Source organism: Leptonychotes weddellii, chromosome 3, assembly GCF_054177405.1.
Source record: "Leptonychotes weddellii isolate Sample4059 chromosome 3, ASM5417740v2, whole genome shotgun sequence".
NCBI lineage: Eukaryota > Metazoa > Chordata > Mammalia > Carnivora > Phocidae > Leptonychotes > Leptonychotes weddellii.
In genome coordinates, this window is record NC_138371.1 from 92373404 (window position 1) to 92395367 (window position 21964).

The following is a 21964-nucleotide window of genomic DNA, read 5'->3' on the forward strand; positions in this document are numbered from 1 at the left end:
AAAAAAAAAAACTTGGAAAAAAAAAAGAAATTCTACTTGTGTTTATTCTGTGTCTAAAAAGTAGCACAAATTTACAAGTACAGAATTCAGGATTTCACATCCGTTGCCCTCGCTGGGTCCTTAAGTCAGAGCCTCATATGTCACATGGTAGGTGGGGAATTTAGAGGGGACTGTGGCTGGTCTATAGTATGATGGGGATGACAGTGGCCTCCTCACTCCTCTGACTGTTTCGGCATCTCGTGATGTGTACAGTCTGTATGGGAGTTATGGATTACATTAACTTAAGTAGTAGAATGTTTACAACACTTTGTAATCTGATGTGGAGTGAACATGAAAATCTTTTGTACCGTACGAGGACTGTAGGTTTTCTCATGGCAAACTATTTTTTAAAAGGTGATCAATTTTGGATGCCTGGGTGGCTCAAGTCGGTAAAGCATCTGACTCTTGATTCTGGCTCAAGTCATGATCTCAGGGGCATGGGATCGAGCCCCTGGGTTGGGCTCTGCACTCAGCGAGGAATCTGCTTGAGATTCTCTCTCTCCCTTTCCATGTGCCCCTCTCCCTGCTTGTGTTCGCTTTCTCTCTCTCTAATAAATAAAAAAATCATTTTTATTTTTTTTAAAGGTTTTATTTATTTATTTGACAGAGAGAAGCACAGCAAGAGAGGGAACACAAGCAGGGGGAGTGGGAGAGGGAGAAGCAGGCTTCCCGCCGAGCAGGGAGCCCGATGCGGGGCTCGATCCCAGGACCCTGGGACTATGACCTGAGCCGAAGGCAGATGCTTAACGACTGAGCCACCCAGGTGCCCCTAAATAAATCTTTTTTAAAAAGGTGATCAATTTTAAGATGAATTATACATTTTTCTTGTACAAAAAAATATGTGTTCTAAATTCGCTGGAGTTTTCTGTGATGAAACTAGCTATTGTAGTACAACAGCTGAAATATTCTTAGTTTTTTAAAAACATATCCTTTCCAGGTAAAAGTCGTATTTTAAACAAGTGATAAATAACTGTTTTGCCAAAGTCTAGTGTGCTATAGCAAAGTACCTTGAGCATGGATGTTTGAAAATGTTTCCATCATTGCGGGATTTTGTTCTGAGATAACATATGTAATACCTTTTCTTGAAAAAGCCCTCATATCTGCACACTTTAAAAACTTGGAAACAATTCCTAACCTATTTAAAAATATTCCCAAAGAGGAGCGTCAGTGGATCTTGAACCCATTTGTTAAAAATATAACTTTTGATTAGCTTACAAGAATTGACATTAAGGAAGATGGAAACTGACTAGCTGACTAGATGAATTTCGATAAAAACCTTTGTGTAATTGCTGGGTGGAATTTTTTTTAAATGAGCATCTTGATTGAGTAAGCACAGCCAGCATTGCATTTCTTCCATTTGGATCTCTGTGTCTTTGTAAAGATTCTTTTTTTTCAGCCCTGACAACCATTAAAACTAAGCATTAAAAAATAAATAAGTAAAATAAAACTGAACCAGAACTTTGAATCCAATGGTCTATTATAAAGGTTTAAACCAACATGAAAACATATTCCAATATATTTTTCTAAAGCTCATGGCAATTTTGACTGAAGACAAGAAGTCTTCTTTGCCGCTAACAAAATTAATTTTTTAAAAACAGGAAGTATTACTTAATATACCTTTAGCTCATCCACTTGTTCTTCCCATAGTAGTTTCTTTTGTTTTCTTTTGTATTCCTCTTTTTATATTTAGTTCCTTTGGTCCTACTGATGAAATCAAATATCTTAACATTTTAAAGTGCCACTTGCTTTATTTTTAGCACACTTATTCGTTTCTTTTGTGCATGTTTTATCCTGACTGTAACACTGGTACAGAAAGAGGTGCATCTGGTTGATAAAGTGATCATAACGGGGGACTGAGGATGTATGAACAAAAGTGCATGGTGTTCGCTCCTGATTCATGTGAGTGCCTCGATGCATGGACGGACGGACGGAAGGCTCCGTCGGGACAAGGGAAATAACATAATCCTCCCACGGCTTCTCTATCCCACCCAATACCTGGCCATGGCTGCCCAGGAAACATTTGTTGAGTGGAGGGATGACAGAGTAGTAGTGGACAGGAAAGGATGAATATAGTAGTTGGGGAGCCTGGGGAAAATGCTGTCCCTCCTTGGGAATTCCACTGGCCGGGGAGCCTGAAGACCCGCACTCAAATCATAGCTTAGCCACCAATTTGTTTAATGGCCTTGTGAAGGATATTACCAGGTCTTTTCCTCCTTCACTACAAAATTAAGTTTCCCAAACTTCAAGCATTTATGTGCCAACAGGATTTTTGCCATTTCCTCAAAATTAAACCTAGTACTTCTTTTTTAATAACTCACTTTTCTACCCTCTTTATCCTAAAACAGTAGCCTGAAATCAGGTACAGATAAAATAGTAATTTCTGTCTACTGCATATTAAAATAAAAATGTAACTATTAAGGGGCACCTGGTGGCTCAGTCGTTAAGCGTCTGCCTTCAGCTCAGGTCATGGTCCCAGGGTCCCGGGATCGAGCCCCGCATCGGGCTCCCTGCTCAGCGGGAAGCCTGCTTCTCCCTCTCCCACTCCCCTGCTTGTGTTCCCTCTCTCACTGTGTCTCTCTGTCGAATAAATAAATAAAAATCTTTAAAAACATGTAACTATTAAAAAACAAAATGCTTATATTCTTGTTAGCAGGAGTCTATGCACCACTCTTTGGGAAACACAGGGCCAGATGGTATTTCTAAGGTCCATTCAGCTCTAAGCCCCGTGAGTCCATAATTCTATGAATGGGATGAGCCCTCTGATTTCCTGGGAGCTCTCCAAGTCTGGGTGCCAGCTTTGGGATTCGGGCTTTAACCTCATTTCCTCAATTCGGAAGACACTTCCTGCTTTCCATCTGGAGCGTGACCTCAGACAAAGTTTTGGGGATAAAAGTGGGATCATTTTTATTTCAAACAGGAGAAGCTCCGTCTCGGTATCGACCACTCCAAGCCAGAGAAATATGATACTCTATGCATGAATCTGATGATTTTTTTTTCTTAAATTGCAAGCTTTTAGCTCAAAGCTTCCTTTCCACCCATAAGCACAGAAGTGGCAGTCCGAGTTGTATTGTCCAGACTGTGGAATTTATACACGCAGTGATGAAGGGACGGGACCCCATGATTCGAATCGGGGGACTGGTTTCTGAGCCTGGTCTATCAAGAACTTTCTAGCAGTGTCACTGCGGGCAAGATGCCTAAACCACCTCAGGCATAAATGGAGCTGTGACTGCTCCCTTCCCTCCCATGCATGAAGGATGGAGACAAATAGGACCACTCTCGCGCGTGTGCACATTGTCACTGTTATTCATTCAACAAACACTGTAGGGGTCACCTCTGCTCCAGGCCCTGTGCTGAGCATGGGGGATACAGCAGTAACCAAAATAAAGCACTCTGTCCTCGTGGACCTTACATTCTACTGGCAGGAGACAGACAATGAAGATAATACATCGTCACACAGCGTGGGATATGAGGAGGTGGAAAAAAATCAAGCTGGGTCAGGGAGTTAGGGGCTTTCCAAGAGTCAGAGACCCTTTCCTCCCAGGGCTGCAAGTCCCCTCCATACCCTTCCTACCAGCACCCCTTCCTTCCCTCTCACCCCCCATGGGTCAGGTGCCATTACTCAGGTGGCGACTAGTAGTGTGGATCACCCACCAGTCCCCAGACCCAGACGGGGTGATGTTTCCCATCTGGTCCTTGTCAGACAAGCTCTTGGCCTGGCCCTGGACTAAGTAAAGATAGAGCTGGAATTTCAGATCCAAGGAAGAAGTCCAAGCAGCCCTCTTGTAAGACCTTGGGTAAGCCATTCAACTTCTCTGGAATGTCGGGGCTCCTTTTCTGTGAAATAGGGAGGTGAAACTAGGTTATTTCTAAAGGCCTTTCTAGTACTAAAATGCCTCAGGGATAATTCTATCAACAGCAAATAAGAATGCAAACTGTATTAAGAGAAATGGATTGTACCCAGAAAACCATAATGATGCCCCTAAGATCATATAAATGACATTCACTCTGAAACGGGGACTGAAAATTGAAATTGACGTGGACCCCAAAGCTATCACTGATCTAAGTGATCCTGGGAAAATATGCACTCTAGAACATACAACCCTAACAACACTGATTGCCTATTAGCTGCCAAGCACTGCGCTAGACACTCATTTAATGGTCTCCATGTTCTGATGAGAGCCGGCCTAGACTCTTCACAGCATTTCACGCAAGATGAAGTGCCTAGTAGCTTCTGCCTTTCCAGAAGAAGGCAGGCTTTCTGAGCCAGAGGTCACACCCTGGAGGCCTGCATCTGGCCCACAGGCATGTTTGGTTTGGCCCACACAGAGTCGGCCTGAACGATATTTTCAAAAGATATTAAGCAGTTACCAACTAATTACACACTAAAAGAAAAAAAAAAGTATGGCTTTCTTTGAAAAATCTGGGGCTTTGGCCCACATTTATACCTGGCATTGGCTAGAACGGAATCACAATCACCCTGTGAGGTTTGCCACAGACCCCACCGCTCTCTACTGCTTCCTGATCCGGCCCCTTCCCTCCTTGACAATACTTGCCTGGCCTTGTTTGAGATAACCCTAACCCCTATTCCAGACCTTTGTCACGGCACCAGAGGATGTCAGGATCCAGGGAGTAATGGGACAGCGAAGTGTTCTTGGTCGAGAGTGTGGGACGAACGCCATCAGATGTACGTGGGAGCAGAAATGAGAATAGTAATAGCTACCCTCGATGGAGTGCCCCCTCCATCCCAAGCACCGTGCCAAGTGCTCTGCACAGATTACTTCACTTTGTCTCCATGGCAACCCCTATTAGCCTTCATTTCCAAAAAGGACACAGAAATTCAAGAGCGGTTCAGTGACTTGTCCAAAGTCACACCTTTGGGATTTTGAGCCCAGACCAGCCCTACTCCTTCCTAAGCCAGACTGCCCCTCCACCCCACCTCGCGTTTGTGTGGCACTTTTGACTTTTCTAAGACGTAGACGCTCACTCACTCTATCGTTAAAATCAGGATTTTGTTCAGGATTAAATGATGTTTAAAAGGGTCAATCTGGGGGCGCGTGCATGACTCAGTTGGTTAAGGGGCTGCCTTCAACTCAGGCCATGATGCCAGGGTCCTGGGATCGAGCCCCGCATCAGGCTCCCTGCTCCTCTGGGAGTCTGCTTCTCCCTCGCCCTCTGCCCCTCCTCCCTGCTTGTGTTCTCTCTCTCTCAAATAAATAAATAAAATCTTAAAAAAAAATAAAAAGGTCAATCTGATATATTCCCTCTGCTATGTTGGTGGCAAGGATGGTGGGGGCTGGGCAGCGGGACAGGGGCGGTGCAAGAAGCAGACAGAGATAGGTTTGCAACGGTTGAGTCATGTCAATTTGGGAGTGTATGTGAAACCCACCAACAAACATGCCTGTGTCTTTTGCAAGACTTCAGACATTCCAGGCCACCAGGCTGATCAAACCAATTTAACGGGGCTAGGGGAGAGGGTGAGCTCAGATTTGTTCCATGTTAGGTTACGTCTGGGCACACAGAGGAGCATTTCTCACTGACTGGTCAACACCGCCGTAGCAGGGAGACAATGAAGGAGAAATGCAAAATAAAAACTGTGCGTGGCACTGGCGTTAGGTTATCCTGCTGTTTGCTGGTCTGTTCTTGTCACAGATGAGCCTCTAGACGCAGCCCCCATCCTTACTGAAGTCATTTCTGCCAGGTGTGCGCAGACGAGCTAAACGTGATCCTTGCCCCGGACAGACACCGAAGCCCAGTGTTCTGGGTGCCCCTCTCAAACTCTGAAGGAGGGACTTGGGTCACTCAGCCACTAGCTGTGTGACTTTTGACAGCTTAGAAACCATCCTGGGACTCACTTTTCCCCTCTCCAAAACGGTTGACAATGCAACACCCAACCTCACAGGTTCACCGTGACAATGACCTCACTAGACAGCAGTGAATTTTAGTTATTACCTTCCTAATCAAAAGTCAAGCTTTGGAGGGCAGATACCTCCCTTGTGCTTCCACCCCATGCAAAGAAGCCTCACACCTTGGCTGACCCAAGGGACACTCAGATAATATTCATGCATTGAGATGTCAGGAAGCGCGCTGAGACCCAAGATCTGAGCATCCTGAAGGAAAGACTCTAGAATCTGCAGAACGGAAGAGGAAGGACCTGAAAACACCTAAGGGGGAAAAAATAAAAGATTCAATAGCACTTTGCAAACAAAGAACATCCAGAAGGACAGATACGGATTTTAATTTAGTTACAAGTATAGTTTTTGAGTGAAGTGCCTCCTAAGGAGTAAGGGTGGGAGTTACAAAGATGAATCACATCTTGCCCCCTCCTGTTTATATTACTCAGAAGATCTCTGGGGACTTCCTTCACATCAGTTAACCTGGTGCCTTGTTTATCCTATAGAGGCCCAATAAGGATTTGATAAAGGTGTGACTAGGCTCCTGGGGGCCCTAACATCGAGCATGCTCTAGGTTCTTCAAAGCCTACGCACCATCTCCCTGCTCCATTATCACACAGCCCCCAACCCTGAAGCCACCCCTAAGCCTTCAAACCCCTCAGACCTCTTAGGATCACCATCTATACCAAACGCTTTGAGACCAAATTATATTCTGTCTGTACAGACCTTCCTCGATCTTACAGTGTAGTTACAACCCGATAAGCCCCTCCTAAGTTGAAAATACTGTTAAGTCGAAAGCATATTCACTATACCTCACCTACCAAACATCACAGCTTAGCCTCGCCTACGTTAAATGTGCTCGGAACACTTACGTTAGCCTTCAGCAGGGCAAAGTCATCTAACACATGGCCTATTTTATAAAAAAGGGCTGAACATCCCATGTAATTGATTGGATACCTTACTGAAAGTGAGAAACAGAACGGCTCTCGGGGTACAGAGTAGTTTTAAGTGTCTCAGCTGTTTGTCCTGGGAATCACCTGGCTCGCTGCCCTGCCCAGCCCCACAAGAGAGCACCGCATAGCCCCGGAAAAGATCCAAACTCAGAATTCCAAGTACAGCTTCTACGTGGATGGGTATCACTTTCACACTATCACAAAGTTTAAAACTCTTAAATTGGGAACCATCCTACGTCAGGGAGCGTCCGTCCGTACTGCGCAATGTTTTATTTGCTCAGCACACGGGAAAAGCACCACAAAAATTAATGAATTAAAGTTCCCTGAAGGCAAGGACCATTCTTTCTCTACATGCCAGGCCTGTTTTATATGTTAATAAATTCTTGCAGCTGAGTTGTGCAGTTGCCATTGACTAAGAGCATGTGGACAGCGCCCGGGAGAAGGGAAACACTTAGCATCAGTCAGTGGGCATCGATCAGCAGGGGCATTGGCCCCGTGTCCCAGGGCGTGAGTCCCAGGGCGGACCTATGTACCCACACACAAGGGCTAAACAGCCCGAGTGCCTGTTTAAAAGGCGAGCCCTCCGGCCTATTCCCCAGCTCAGAACCCCGGTCTGTCCCTGCCCCATCTGCTACACCACCCACACGGCCGGGAGAGCAGAGCACACGTTCTCCTGTGAGCGATGCTGAAATCTGAGCCAGCTATGTGTGAAAAGCCCCAAAGTGGGGAAAACGGTTGCTTGCCAAGGGATGCTTTTCAGACCACACTTTTAAAAAGTTTAGAAGAGATGGGTTCCCAACCCATCGCCTTCTCCTTCTTTGGATCGGGGTGATAGGTAAGGATAGCCTTCATGTTTTTCCCAAATTAAGTAGCGTAAACCTGTTTAATTAACCGGACAGACTAAACCAACAGCTCCCCGGTTTGCATATTTAAGGAAGAAATGCGAGACAGTTTGAATTTCCTGGAGGTTGGCACTGATTATTTTTCGGGGCAACAGTAAGATTTATAGCTCCAAAACCGAATTCAAGCAATTTCAGAAATTGCATGCCCCTCAGGGCCGGGTTTGGTCTCAGATGACTTTTCCGCTTGCGCTCGGGTCTAGGCAGGGAAACGGCACATGAAAAGCAAGAGGCCAAGGGCTTGTTAAGGCTGAAAGTTCCTCCCACCCGGAAATTCTCTTCCGAGCTGTAAGTAGCCGAAAACCCAACCTACATTCTTAAATTCCACTGAAAAAAAATATCTCACCCTGGTTGCAATGAATTCGATACTTCTGTGCTCTGTGCAATATGTGTGATATATAATCCATATCAAAATTTCTTAATCCTAAATGTAATATGCATCCTGCAAAGACAGTAATTCTTTGCTAATCTTTGGGAGTTTACTGCATTTGCTGTCTGGGAGTCCTTGTTTCTAACAAATCCACTTCTAGCTTTAAGAATCACTCATGGACATTGTTTGTCTACCCTGTAATGTTATCAATGGAGACGGGTTATTTATTTGATGAAGAACAAGGACTGTCCTGCGAGACCTCTTTCTCTGATTCTTTCACAACTGCCATAACTGAGTCATTATTCAGGAAACGAAAGTCCCATTTAAACTGAATTTTAGATTTTGTTCCTCTGCTTTCTGCATGGTGAATTGGAAGTTCGTGAGTTTTGTGACCCGATTGTGAGGGTGCAGATGAGTTCTGGGGAGGGTGGAGAGATCCGAAATCCATGGGATTGTCATACAGAGAGAATAATTGTATAAAATTTTAATTATCTATCTTGAAGTAATAATAAATGTTTGATGAGATAATAATGAGACATGCAGGGAACTGTTAATGAATGTGTGGAACATAAAGCGTTCAAATGAAGGAAGAAAAGGAATTGCTCAGAAATCCGCTACCACTATTCATACGCTGGCGACAGCATTCTGTCTGGAAGTCAAGCGGAGGATGCTTCGTGGGTCAGACTGTAGCCAGGATAATATTGTGTTTGTTTATGATGGAGACAAAGATCTTGGCTTATTTTTCCCCTGGCAATACTGCTACCAAAAAACTCCCGAATTTCAGCTGAGATCTGGAGCCCCGTCCTGAAATTCCGTTTGGGGTTTTTCTTGTCGAATCACCCCCCCACCCCCCTGCCCGGGCTGGTTCCCTATGTCCTTGTTGCTCCCGTCCAGGGAGGGCAGGTAGGAGCACAAGGACAGCATTAGGAGCCTCCGGTCACTGACTCGTCTCAGCGGTCATGGTGCTGGGATTGTTCCTAACTTAATTCAACAAAAATCAGAGGTTGTTTTCTCTTTCGGTAGGGTTGTTTATTTGGAAAAGCACCGTATAATTAAAACCAGTTTATGAGTTGTTGCAGGCACAGAAGTGATGAGTCAGGCCTCAAGATTCGTTGTTGGGGGTGGGGGTGGAGGTGGGGGTTCTACTCAAGCGAGAAATAGAAAGTCTTGGCCAGATGGGACATTTGCAAATAGTTTTTATTTCTCTGTATGCTCATCGAGGCCATAGGCCAGGACTCCAGGAAGATATGTGAGAAGAAAAGCAGAACCAAAGAGAAGGAGAATGTGAGAGGAGAGCCTTAGACCCACCTCAGGACCAAGGACCTCAGCATCCACCCTGAATCCAGATCTGAGCAACACTGAATGTCTTGTACTTGGCAGGAAAACATAATGGAGGCAGATGAACCCTCAGAACTGGCTCCAGGCAGATTATGCATTTGACCCTTGCTGAAACCTTAAAAGGACAGAAAGGGACTTTTCCTCTGGTAACAGGGGAGTAGCAACATTTTAAGTCTTGGAGTAGTAAGAGGTAACTTTCAAGAGGTACTCACCATGTTCTAAGGGCCCTATTAAGCACGTCAGAGGTATCAGCTCATGAGATCCTCAAAATCCCAAGAAACAGAGATTCCTACCCCCATTTTGCAGATTAAGAAATTCAAGTGTGAAGAGTTTAAGCATTTGCCCCAGATCTCAATGCCAGGAAGTGGTACAGCCAGGATCAAAACTTAGTCTCTCTTAAGTTGTCTGTGGGTTCTCTTTGCATTGGGCGACACTGGTGCACCAGGCCCTTCCCTGCAACATGCAGGTGATGCATTCGATGTGTCAACACTGAACGCACACTCCCCACCTACTGTGTCCTCAACCCTTCCAGACTCCCATGTACACATGCAGCAGAGGTTGGGGCAGACAGCCACCTGGACTGTCAGAGGCTTCCAGGAACCTCAGGGAACACCTGGTACAACCCCCTCACCTTACAGACCAGGATATGGAGGGACTGGTGAGGGTGGGGGGGGGCAGGTATAGAAATGATCTCTTTGTTCAGTGGCCGGTTTTCAGAACAGAATCATTCATACACATTCTGGCCGACTTCATAAGCCAAAGCTCCCCAAAGCACAGTGCGTTGGAAGTGTTCTGCCGCTTGGAGTATCCAGGTGGGGACTTTGAGGAGGGGCGGGGGGCAGGGAGGAAGGAAGAGAGTAAGAGCGACTGAGTGAAAAAGAGAAAGAATAAAAAGAAAAGAAAGAAGAAGGAAGGGAGGGAGGGAGGAAGAAAGAGAAAGATGGAAGGAAGAAAGGAAGGAAGGAAGGAAGGGGAGGAAGGGAGGGAAGGAGGGAGGAAGGAAGGCAGGCAGGAAGGAAGGAAGGAAGAAAGAAGAAAAGAGAAAGCTGGGCCTGGATTCAAACAAAACATATTCTGTCAGGATTGAATTCTTTTTGTTTGCATGTGTCACGCACTCAGCATTAGGGAGGATGCACCGGCGTTCTCACGAAACTAAGTCAGAGGCAAAACACACCATTACAACTTAATACATCCAGTATGTAATTTGTACTTAACAGAGAGGTATCTGGGACCGTTGGCCTCCTCCCCACCCCACCCTTCAGACTTCCAGCCGCACAGTGGGAGGTAGGCCTCAATGCGACCTTTGTTTCCAAGCTTCTGATACCAGCGTCAGTTGGCGGGGCTGCAAAACTGCATCCTGTCCTCTGAGGTCCTCCGGGAGGGGAGGGGGGTCTGGACCCCGGTTCTTCCAAACGGAGACCGGGCCCAGGAAATGCGTCCCTGACTCTGGAATGAGCCTCCAAGGCCGAGAGCCCAGAAAGAGATGGGAAACAGAGTATCCCAGCTCTTGTTTCAGCGAGAGTTAACCAAATCAACTTCCAGTCCCGGTCTCCTCCGTAAAATCAAGGCTAGCCTGGTGGAAGCCAGCTCTGAAGGTGGCCAGAGAGGCTGGTTCCCTTCCAAGGCCTGCTCAGTGCTGCCCAAAATGGATCTGTGTGTCCATGTTGCTCTTCACCAGGCTAGACACGCCGGGCCTTGCACAGACCAACTCCCCACCCCACGATCTGCAGAGCAAGCTGGGTGGTGGTAAGGACATAATTTAAAACTGTTGCCTAGTGTTCTCCTAAGCCATGCCCTACTTTGAAAAAAAAAAAAAAACAAAAACCCTTCATCCTTCAGACAACAGCTGGAAGGCTTGGCTGAATGGTGCGGCCTCAGTGCGGAGGGTCACAGGGTCCTGATCTAAGGGCTGAGAAGTCTTGCTCACCCAACTGTTGACACTCAGTAAACGGGACAGGCGGGGCTCGTGTGGGCATCTGAGGAAGAAGGCCCCCACCCCACCCCCAGCCAGAGAAAGAATAGGAAGCAACTTCTATTCAGGGTTCACAGGGGTCCCCAGCCCCCCTCCGCCCCCTGCCAAAGCCACTGGGCCCTTTCCCTGCCTCCAAGTTACCTTGTATTATAACAGGATTAAAGTATATTTAGCTCCTCTATTAGCATACTTTAGCCCCATTTTAGCCTACTTAAGGCTTCCGGCTGGCTTTGATCAGTTTTGCGTTCTACTGACCAACAGGAGGGCCCCGGCAGGCAAAAAAAAAAAAAAAAAAAACCCAAGTGGGGGTGGGGAGTCAGACTGTGAAATTATCCTGATGCTCCTTCTCTTATTCTCAGTCTTCCATTGCTTTTCTTAAAAGGCCCAGTTTACACCCAGAGTGCGCAGGAGGAGAGGGGAAGGGAGCAAGAACCAATAATAATTAGGTCTTAGTGGGAAGAGGAGAGAAAGGGTTTGAGCATCTCCTAAGAAAAGGAGGGGGGAAACCCTATAATTTCTACAGTGTCTGCCTTTTTATTGCTTGCATTTGCATATAAATTAAATCCATATTGTAGCTTTAAGGCAAGCCCAGGCTTAGAATTCCACCCAGCTCTGGGTCCCATTGTCTTATATCCCCGTTCTAGGCGGGCGGCAGTGAAATGAAAAGGGAGGGAGCTCCGAGGAAGGAGAAAGTCAGCTTTGTCGCGTTTTTAATTTGCCTGTTTGTTTTCTCCGCCAATTACAGGCAAATTAATATTTAAACTTTGGGAGGCTGCGAGGAAGTGCTTACAAAATAGGTTTCCGACTCCAGGGTGTGCGGCCTTCTGCTTTCGGCCATCCTGGGGTTGAAATTTCCTGGTGGTGAAATGAAAAATAATAATCGTAATTAAGTAACGGCTTGGACCTAGATCCTGTTTCGATTGCTTCTCTCATTGTGCCAAGGGCGCTGAGATTCATGGTGCTTCTGGAATGATCGCAGGTGGCCAGGGAGGGCTTTGGCTGGATGTCCCCTGTCCTAGGCTTTCCTGTGGACCAGAGGTGGGGCCCAGCGCAGCTCCCCTCCGTGAAAAGTGGCCTCCGATTCCACTCTCATTCAGAAGAGTGTAGCCAGGGAGTGATCAGATGCTGGGGTAAGCCTGTTTCGGAACCCCACATGCTATCCTAGCAAACACATCAGGGTGGAAGTGATCTCCTAAGGCAGATCTGCGTGAAACACGGGGGAAAGAGCCCTCACGCTTCTGTCTCAAAAACATTCCATTCGGAAGCAGTGAAGAGCAGCAGGTTCCCCCCACCTTGCGCTTCAGCCTGGCCCAGCCATAGGATGGAAACACTCTTCCGGAAACTCCTGAATCAAAAAGCAATCAATTACACAAAGTTCTAATAAAATGTCGGAGAGACAGGAGGCCCTGGTGGGGCCCAGGTATCCTTTCCGTAGCATGTGTTCTTTGGCTTATTTTAGAAGTTAATATATGTACCGTGCATTGAGCCCTCTTCCCTCCCTCCCCTCACCTCCGGATTACTGGGGCTCCTCATTACTGGTGCTGTTGGGATGTGTCATCTAATGTGGGAGGAGGCACCTAGTGAATTATTGTTGCTAATTAATCCCTCTAACAAATCTCCCTTCTGACATGACTTCAATAATCGGTTCCACTGTGTCCTTGTACCTCTTCAGAGTTCTTCGCTACGCTAAGCCCCCTCAAAGCCAGTTTCTCGAGCCTGTGCAATAGCCTACACCCTTCCAGTTGTTCTGTCTAGACGTTTTCTGCCTCCACTAGCCTTCCCTCACCCCACACCCCCAAATAATGTTTCTTTCCGGGAAAGAAAGCCAAAAACACTGCAGCTTCCCAAACACGGCCTCCCCGTTCCTTGTACTCAGAACCTCAGAAAAAAATCCAGCTTCCCCCCATGATGCAGACCCTGCCTCTACCCTCCACCAAGGTCTTGTGAATTTCATTTCCATTTCCTTCAAAGACCACTCCACATGCTCAGTGTTTCTCCCTGAACAACAGGGCTCGTCGCGGCGTTTTTTATTTCTTTGAAATAAGCCCCTTCGTGACTCCTCCCTGACCTGGTCCCACATGGGCACTGCCAGATGGGATGCAGTTTCGTGGTGAGTCTAATTGGGTGTGTTTTGCCCATTTGCTTGATCTGTATCTCTGGAAAATGTAAGCTGCCCGCACTGGAGATGCCAATTCCAGCATCTCCCACTGTGTGTCCAAAAAAAAGAAGTTCAACCTGATAACTAAACTTCTTTAAAAAAATTAATTTCTTTATTTGAGAGAGAGACAGCGAGTGAGAGCTAGCGGAGGGGCAGAGGGAGAGGGAGAAGCAGAGAAGCAGACTCCCTGCTGAGGGCGGAGCCTGTGTCTGGGGGTCTGGGGGCTCAATGATCCCTACCCATGAGATCTTGACCTGAGCCGAAATCAAGAGTCAGATGTCTAACTACTGAGCCACCCAGGCGCCCCTGATCACTAAATTTTAAGACCAGTCATTGACTGACTAGATTTATCCAGTTGTTCCAAACCAATACTAATAATAAGAATGACAGCTAATATTCTTGACTGTTGATTCCAAGTCAGGCTCGGTGCTACGTGCTTTATGGAACAAGTTATTTCTCACTTTTTATGCTCACAACAACTCTAGATGACCTAGGTACTATTATTATCCCAATTTTACAGGTTATGTAACACAGAGAGGTTAAGTCATTTATCTTAAATTTCACAGCTTATAATTTGCACAACCAGGATTTAAACCTAGGCCACCTGCCTAGAGCCCGTTAATTAATGTAGCCATCTACCATGGTCCAAGAGTGTCACCTGCACCAGGCCACAGGGGCGTCTGGGAGGCGCTGAGACTCTGGGTACTGCATCCTCACTCACATCAGACCTAATGACAGCCCTTTGGAATGGATAAGATCATCCCCATTTTGCTGATGAGAAGCAGAGACTCAGAAAGCTTAAGGATCATGCTCCTAACTATTATTAAAAGATAAACTGAGGCATATTAAAATGTTTAACAGATGATTTGAGTGAAAACGGATTCACATTGGGCAGCACCAAACCAGAAGTTGGTTAGGAGTGTTCTGCCTCCAGGAGCTCAGGGAAAGATTTATAAAGAGAAAACGCCAGGGGCGCCTGGGTGGCTCGGTTGGTTGAGCGACTGCCTTCGGCTCAGGTCGTGATCCTGGAGTCCCGGGATCGAGTCCCGCATCGGGCTCCCTGCTCGGCGGGGAGTCTGCTTCTCCCTCTGACCCTCCCCCCTCTCATGTGCTCTCTCTCTCTCAAATAAAGAATAAATAAAATCTTTAAAAAATAAAAAAATAAAGAGAAAATGCCAGAGCAAAGGAAGGAAACTCTTTGATTGGTTATAGCTGAACACCTAGCTGGCTGTCTCTGATTGGTTGTCCTTCGCGTTTTGATTTCATAACCTTGAGGCATTTACAGGCTTAGATTTACGTTTCCTTGTGTAGGCCGCAGGGACATTACAGTCCCCTTGTATAATTAATTTAACACTATAATCCTCATATTTGTAGAGTCCACACCCAAAGCCAGGTCAGCGTGACTCCAAATGCCGTGTTCTTTCTGCTGTACCACCTGTTCCCAGTGCAGATCTCACCTCAGAGAATACAGCAGGGCCAGATGATACCCACTGAGTTCAAAAGCCAGCTGACTTCGTCACCGGCCTTGTGCTCAGCACTACTCAGGCAGGCCCCAGGCTCTGCAAAGGGCTACCCAACCATCCCTAACCTCGCAGACCTTACCCTCCTGCACGGGGAGGAGAAAAAGTCAGAGAGACACTTGGAAACGGGCCTGCCATTTGGTCCAACTAGCCATTTGTTTTCAAGATCACTGGCATTTCAAATGCTCCATTTTGATTCCAGTGTACTGGGGGGGCTGGGGGGGGGTGCGGGTGTCCCCAGACCTTCTGAGCCAGCCTAGCTCCTCCGCACCCCAGACATTCTCTGGCCTGCGCCTCACCAAGGTCACAGTCAGCCAGGTGGAATTGTCATGACAGGTGAGATTGGCCCCGAGACCCTCGTCTTTAAATCTTCTGTAGCTGAATTAAATGTTTGTCATTTTTTTAAAACTAGGAATAGACACACATGATACAAAATTCAAAAGAAACAAAAGAGCATACAGTGAAAAGTTTCCCTCCACCCCATCCCAGACGTGTGCTCAGCCAAGACTTGTGCTGAGAGACGTCCACTTTCCCTTCCCAGAGGCCACCACTGCTGTTTTGTGTATATCCTCCCAAAGAGAACCTATGCGCAGACAAGCAATTTCAAATATGTGTGTATATATATAATATATGTAATAATATAATATATATATTATTATTCATGCAAATGGTTGCATGTATTCTGCAATTACTTTTGTCATATAAAAAAATATGCATTTGGGGGCGCCTGGGTGGCTCAGTCATTAAGCATCTGCCTTCGGCTCAGGTCATGATCCCGGGGTTCTGGAATCTAGCCCCACGTCAGGCTCCCTGCTCCGTGGGAAGCCTGCTTCTCCCTCTCCCACTCTCCCTGCTTGTGTTCCCTCTCTCGCTGTGTCTCTCTCTGTCAAATAAATAAATAAAATCTTTAAAAAAATATATGCATTTGGGATTATTCTATATCCATCCAGAGCACTGGTTCATTCTTTTTAATGGCTGTGTAATATTTTATTATCTGGATATACCATAATTTATCTAAGAAGTCCTCTATGGAAGTAGGCTCTTAATTATTTGACTCTAACTCCTTTGTTGTTGCCAGTGTTTTACTGACAGACTTTGTATCGGCTCACTTCGCAAGTGTGCTAATGTATTTATAGGAGAGATTCCTGGAGGTGAAAAGGAACATGCATTTTTCATTTTGATAGTTATTATCAAATTACTCTTCATAGAGATTTTATCAATTTATACTTCCAACAACATTGTATAAAAGTGTCTGTTTCCCCACAGCCTAGGCCCCACTAGGTGATGCGGACCTTTTTGATCTTTGCCAACTGGATAGTTAAAAAGCAGTCTCTCAAATTTTAAATGTGTATTTCCGCTATTATGCGTGAAGTTGAGCAACTCTGCAAATATTTTAAGAGCAATTTGAACCTCCTCTACTGTAAATGATGTCTATTCCCAGATAAATTTTCTGTTGAGTTGTTGGTTCTTTTCTTATTAATTTATAATGGCTCCTTATATATTAAAGAAATTCATTCTTTCCCGGTATGATGAGTTACAAACATTCTCCCCCAGTTTTTCATTTCATTTTGCTTATGGCATTAGTTTTGTTGGTTTTTTTTTTTTTTTCCTAAGTGGCCTTTTTTTATAGCCTGGATTCTCATTTCAACCCTGCCCCAAACTGTGGATTACTTAATAAGCACAGTGGTGTTTGGGGATGCTGATCCTATTCAAAAGGATCAGAGGTGTTTAAAATGCCCACTGAAATTCCAACGGCCAGTCGTTCAGCAGCTCCAGATCGCTTTCCTGGCCTGTGGGATGAAGGGGTTAGACTAGATGCTGTATGAGCTCCTGGTCAGCTCTGGCATCTGAATCAGAGAAGCAGATGCCCCTGGGCCAAGGGTCTTGCTGTCCACTCTCCTAGCAGGCACTGCTTCTGGATGCAGACACAAGAGGCTTCCCCTTGGCATGAGGGTCTTGACTGCCCCGAGCCACAGATTCTTGTCCCTCACCTTTTGGTCGAACCTCTACTGCCACCTCCACAGGGCAACCGGGCAGGTGTACAAAATCAGACCCAACACTCTGGCCTTCAGAGCACAAAGCAGATGGGAGTCTGGGTTACTGCAAGCAGCCCTGAACTTCAGCCTTCCTGCCAAAGCCTCTGAAACATCGCCTTCCACATGGATAGTCCCCGAAGCCCCCTGGCTCTGCCTGTGGAGTCACTATTTAGGCCCACGCTGCGAGAGCTGTAATTGTGCAGGAAAACACACGTGTTTGTGTTCCATTACCTGGATAATACAAGCACCCCAGACTTGGGGGCATTGGGCCAGGTAATAGGCTCCAGAAGATCCAGACGGTGGCAGCTGTGCTGGCCTTTGGTACCGCCATCATGGTTTTCTGGAAAAATGCTGATTTCCTTCAGCTGGTCTGCGTCCTCCCCTGGGAAATTTGTATTTTTTCCTGGCATCCATCCTACATCATCTCTGGCTACCACGGAGACAAAGAACTCCTTGCCTGGCATTGAGAATGGCTTGTTTTAGTCAAAGAATTCCTCTCCGGCCTCTCAAAGAAGGTCCTGGTCTGGGTCTAACAAGTCCCTTTCTCCCTCCTGCACCAACCCACAGCCTCGACTGACATTTTCTGAGGTTAAAAACGTGCCTCCCGAACAAAACAGCAAACCCTCCCCCTCGGGCCTCACAGCAAAGGCCTGTCACATAGACCCTTCCATAATTTAAAGGGCGTTAGGGTCTTTGCACAAGGGAATCTTTTTTTACACCCCCGGAGCTGGCCAGACATTTCTATCTTCAGGATCACTCCTTTGGATCAGAAAGAAGGAAGATCATTCTATCCCAATACGCCATTAAAATGGCCTGTTTGAAATGCCCTGGGCTGGAGTTGGGTGCTGAGGGCAGAAAGGTGAGCAGGCCAGGTGTCCCCGGGCAGGTGGCCAGGAGAGCACGGTCAAGTTCTACGGGACAAAATTCATTGCCCTACCTGGGAGAGGAGCCCGGTGTAGCAGGCTTGCTGATGTTCACCTTGGGAGACCCAAAGAGTGTGTGACCTTGATAAGACAAGCTGTCGGGCCAGAGAATGTCACGACTAAGACAGCTTTGTTGGTGGCATCCGAGGGGAGCAGGAAGAAGGGGGTAGCTGAAAGAAAGGAGAAGCCCAGAGCACCTCCCAGTTTTGCCAGAAGTAAAGCCTGGGTGCAGCCTTGACATCATGTGCCTGCCAGAGCCGGACCCAAACACCCCTGGAGAGCCGTGGTGTAGCACATGAGTACACTATGCCAGAAGCCAGGCTAAGGACTCGGCGGGCGTTACTTGACTCAAACCCAGCACCCCTTCGAGGGAGAGGAAACAGGCTTGCACCCATGGAATGATTTATCTGAGGTCACCCAGCTAGGAACTGGAAGCGATGAGATTAAAACGTGGGTCTGTTCACCCCAAACCCACAAATGCACTTGATGAGTGGGATGAAGGCCAAAGGGACCCAGAAGCCTTTGTCCTTTCTCTTTGTCTGCTCCCCAAAACAGACCGGAAGCAGGCCTGGACCCCAAAGACATGGCCCTGCTGTGTGTTCAAGCTTCTCCACAAGACGTGGTGTTAGGGCTAGACAGGACGTCAGAAAGCACCTGTTTCATGGGGGTTCACATGTGCTCCAAGGAACGCAGGGGGCCCTGAGGCGTGGCCTTCACAGCGTCCAGATGAGGCTGGCCACCAAGCTGCAGGGGCCTTGCCATCCTCAGCCAGCCCAGCGCCACTGTTGTCTTACGAAACTTTTGAATAAGATGTTATTTAAACAAAGGAATCTTGGCCCCAAATGTTTACAAGCCACTGATGAAGTCTGAGCCCCTCAACAGGGTCCAGCAAGAGGATGTCCGACAGTCGAGCTGCTTTAGCAGTGCAGGCTTGTGCTGTGCTGAGTGCACAAGCCAAGTCTTTCTAAGGAAGCCCCGAGGTCCAGCTCCATCTTCAGCCCGGGAGCACTTGTGGAGAAAGCCGAATGGCTGGGCAAATCTGCTCCTGGCAGGCAGGGCAGGCCCCAGGATGCCAGTAGCCCAGGGGTTCCAGAGGACCTGGGGGGACTCCGGGTATCTGAGGGTCCCCAGGCATGAAGGACCAGCAGAAAATGCCTATGTTTCAGGTCACAAGGCCTGGGTTGGGGCTACAGTCAAAGGTCTACACATGCCCCACGCGGGCCTCTGCATACCCAGGTACCAGCTAGCCAAGGGGGGTTCTGCATACATCTGAGTGATCCTGGATACCTTGGTCTCTCTGGGCTTCATTTCCTCAGCTACAATAAGGTGTCCATCATATCTTCCCCACGGGATTGGCCCTCACTCTGGGGCCTCACGAACGTAATTTGAACTCCTGTGCCTCGGTTTCCATGTTAGTCAAAGGGGCTTCGTAATTCCACCTACCTCATATTCTCACAGGAGTTAAATGACTTAATATACGTAAAGAACTGAGAACAGCCTTGTGCATAGCAAATGCTCAAAACTATTAGCTATGGCCATTGTCCTTCCTGGGTGAGCTCTGTCTCTCCGGCCAGTGAGGCCCTCATCTGCTATGTTGCTTGGTGTTCCTCATGGTGCCTGGAATGCTCCTCAGCCCGCCTGGCATGAGAGTTTCTCTTCTGTCTCTTCAATATTCTCTCCCGAGCACCTCCCCTACGTCAGCAGGTCCTGAAGATTCGCAGGTTCCCACAGGGTCTGGCCGCAAACCATTACTATTTTGAATTGGCTGAGGAAAAGAATCATTGCGACTACACAGCCGGGATGATTTGGGCCAAATTGAGAAGCCCCTTGACTTTCACAATGGATTCCGATGCCATTTTCTAGATAACTGGGCCCCGACTCTCCACCTCAGTTGACCCACAGGAGAGAAGCAGGCAGTGTCTTTTGCTTCCGCCACAGCATAGGAAAAGCTCTGTCAGAGGTGTCCCAACCTTGACGGCCATCCTGCCCTGGGCCCATCGCCCCCTCCCACCTCCAGCAGGCCTAGAGCTGGGGGTCTTGGAAGCAGCAGGCCCCAGTCCTGGGCTCCGACTCGTGCCCATCTTCACTGGCATTGTTCCTCCCAGCCCTTTGTCTCTGGCTTTCTTCTCGAGCAGCTTCCCGAATCTTCCAGGATGCGCCCTTAGGAGTGTTAGGAGTGTGGTTGCCATCATGGGGCGTGTGCACACACACACACACACACACACACACACACACACACCCCTGCCTCTGTCAGGCTCATTTGCATAGAAATTCCCCTCAGCCCCCCTGCTTGGGCTGCAGTTCCGCTTGGCAGGCCTCCACCTGCCCCCCAGCCATGCCCTTGCAGCCTCTGACGGCCCTGAGCCCTGCCACGGTGCTTGCCCCTGCACATAGGCCCTTTAGAAATTGCATCCAAAGGGCTTTAAAACTGAATACTTGCAGAAAATTGGCCACTTTCAGAGTTTTCTCTTGCTGTCTCTCCTGTCTACCGCTGGGGCAGGTAGGCCAGCGCCCTCTCCACAACAACCCATTCTACTTTTACATTCATAGTTTTCCCCAGAGCTCTACAGGGCAGCCCAGCCTCCTGACAGGAGACGACCGACACCATCCCAGACGAGACAGGGAGGCTTCTGTCCCCGTACCCGCCTCTGCCAAGTCGAGCAAACTGGGTGCTTAGGAAGGTCGAAGGGATAATCCACGTGCCTCCAGACAAGTTATCCCAGGACTTCAGCTGGGTTTCCAGAAACTGAGACTCACAACCCATTCCGGAATGTCAGAGCTGGGTAGGCAGTCTGGGCACTGCCAAATCTGAGTCCCTCGGACCTGTTCCCTGGGTGTGACAGGGCGGGAGCCCAGACTTAGGAGTGAGCATGACTGCCACCAGCATTGGGGTGTTCTCAGCACCACTGACTGGGCACCCACTACGCTCAGGCACTGCGCATTCAGTCCTCACCAGAGCACTACCAGGAAGGCTCTGTCAGCCTCGCCTTCTTTTTTTTTTTAAAGATTTTATTTATTTACTTGAGAAAGAGAGAGAGAAAGAGCATGAGTTGGGGGGGCGGCAAAGGGAGAGGGAGAAGCAGGCTCCCCACTGAGCAGGGAGCCCAATGCAGGGCTTGATCCCAGGACCCTGGGATCATGACCTGTGCCGAAGGCAGACGCTTAACAACTGAGCCACCCAGGCGCCCCATGAGCCTCTCCTTCTTAAAGATGAGGAAACTGAGCCCGGAGCTGAAGGAAATTGCCCCGAGATCCCTCAGACACATGGATGAGGGATTCAAGCCCAGGAAGTTTGGCTGCCACACTCTTAGCCACCTCATTGTGTGCCCAAGTAGGATTAGACCCAAGTCCTCATTCTCCACACACTTGCTGTGTGACCTTGGGCAAGTCACTCCATCTCTCTGAACAGCTAAGATGGCAGGAATAATACTTTCTTTACAATAGCTAGCAACAATGCAGGACAGACCTGCCCATAATGAGGCCTTGGTAAATTTACCCATTTGTTCCTGCCTGATCCGGGTGAAATCTGAGAAAAGCCTGCCTCTCACCCTGGTGTGCTTTAATACGGTTGCTACTCTTGTTTGCATAAATCCATTATTAACAGGAACCGGTTCCCCAGAGAACACATCCAGCCTCATGATGGAAGCCAGCCCGTGTTGTGAAAAGGGAGGGATCTGCAATGGGACTTTCTCAGGGTCACAGGTGGGCTTGCCTATAAGGTATACCTCTAAGCCGGACTGTGCACTTTATGTGTAGACACCTTTAAGGTGGCATATGGCCATCCATTTAAAGCTTCCGTGCCTTCGCACCTGCTATTCCCTCTTCCCGCATCCTTCAAAATTCAGTATGGGCAGCATCTCCTTCA

The 21964-nt window shown here is 47.7% G+C and overlaps 1 protein-coding gene across 2 annotated transcripts in view; it reads right to left on the reverse strand.

Moving 5' to 3' along the window:
* The window catches only part of LOC115941562 (homeobox protein engrailed-1), an 84080-nt gene that overhangs the window by 29099 nt on the left and 33017 nt on the right, over window positions 1–21964 (reverse strand). Inside the window, exon 4 of one of the 2 annotated variants that reach the window (XR_014143645.1) lies at window positions 10503–12807. The exons of the other annotated variant lie outside the window; for it this stretch is intronic. The gene's annotated coding sequence lies outside the window, so the exon portion shown is untranslated. Of the gene's footprint in view, window positions 1–10502; window positions 12808–21964 lie in introns of those variants that run through there. 2 annotated transcript variants of the gene reach the window in all.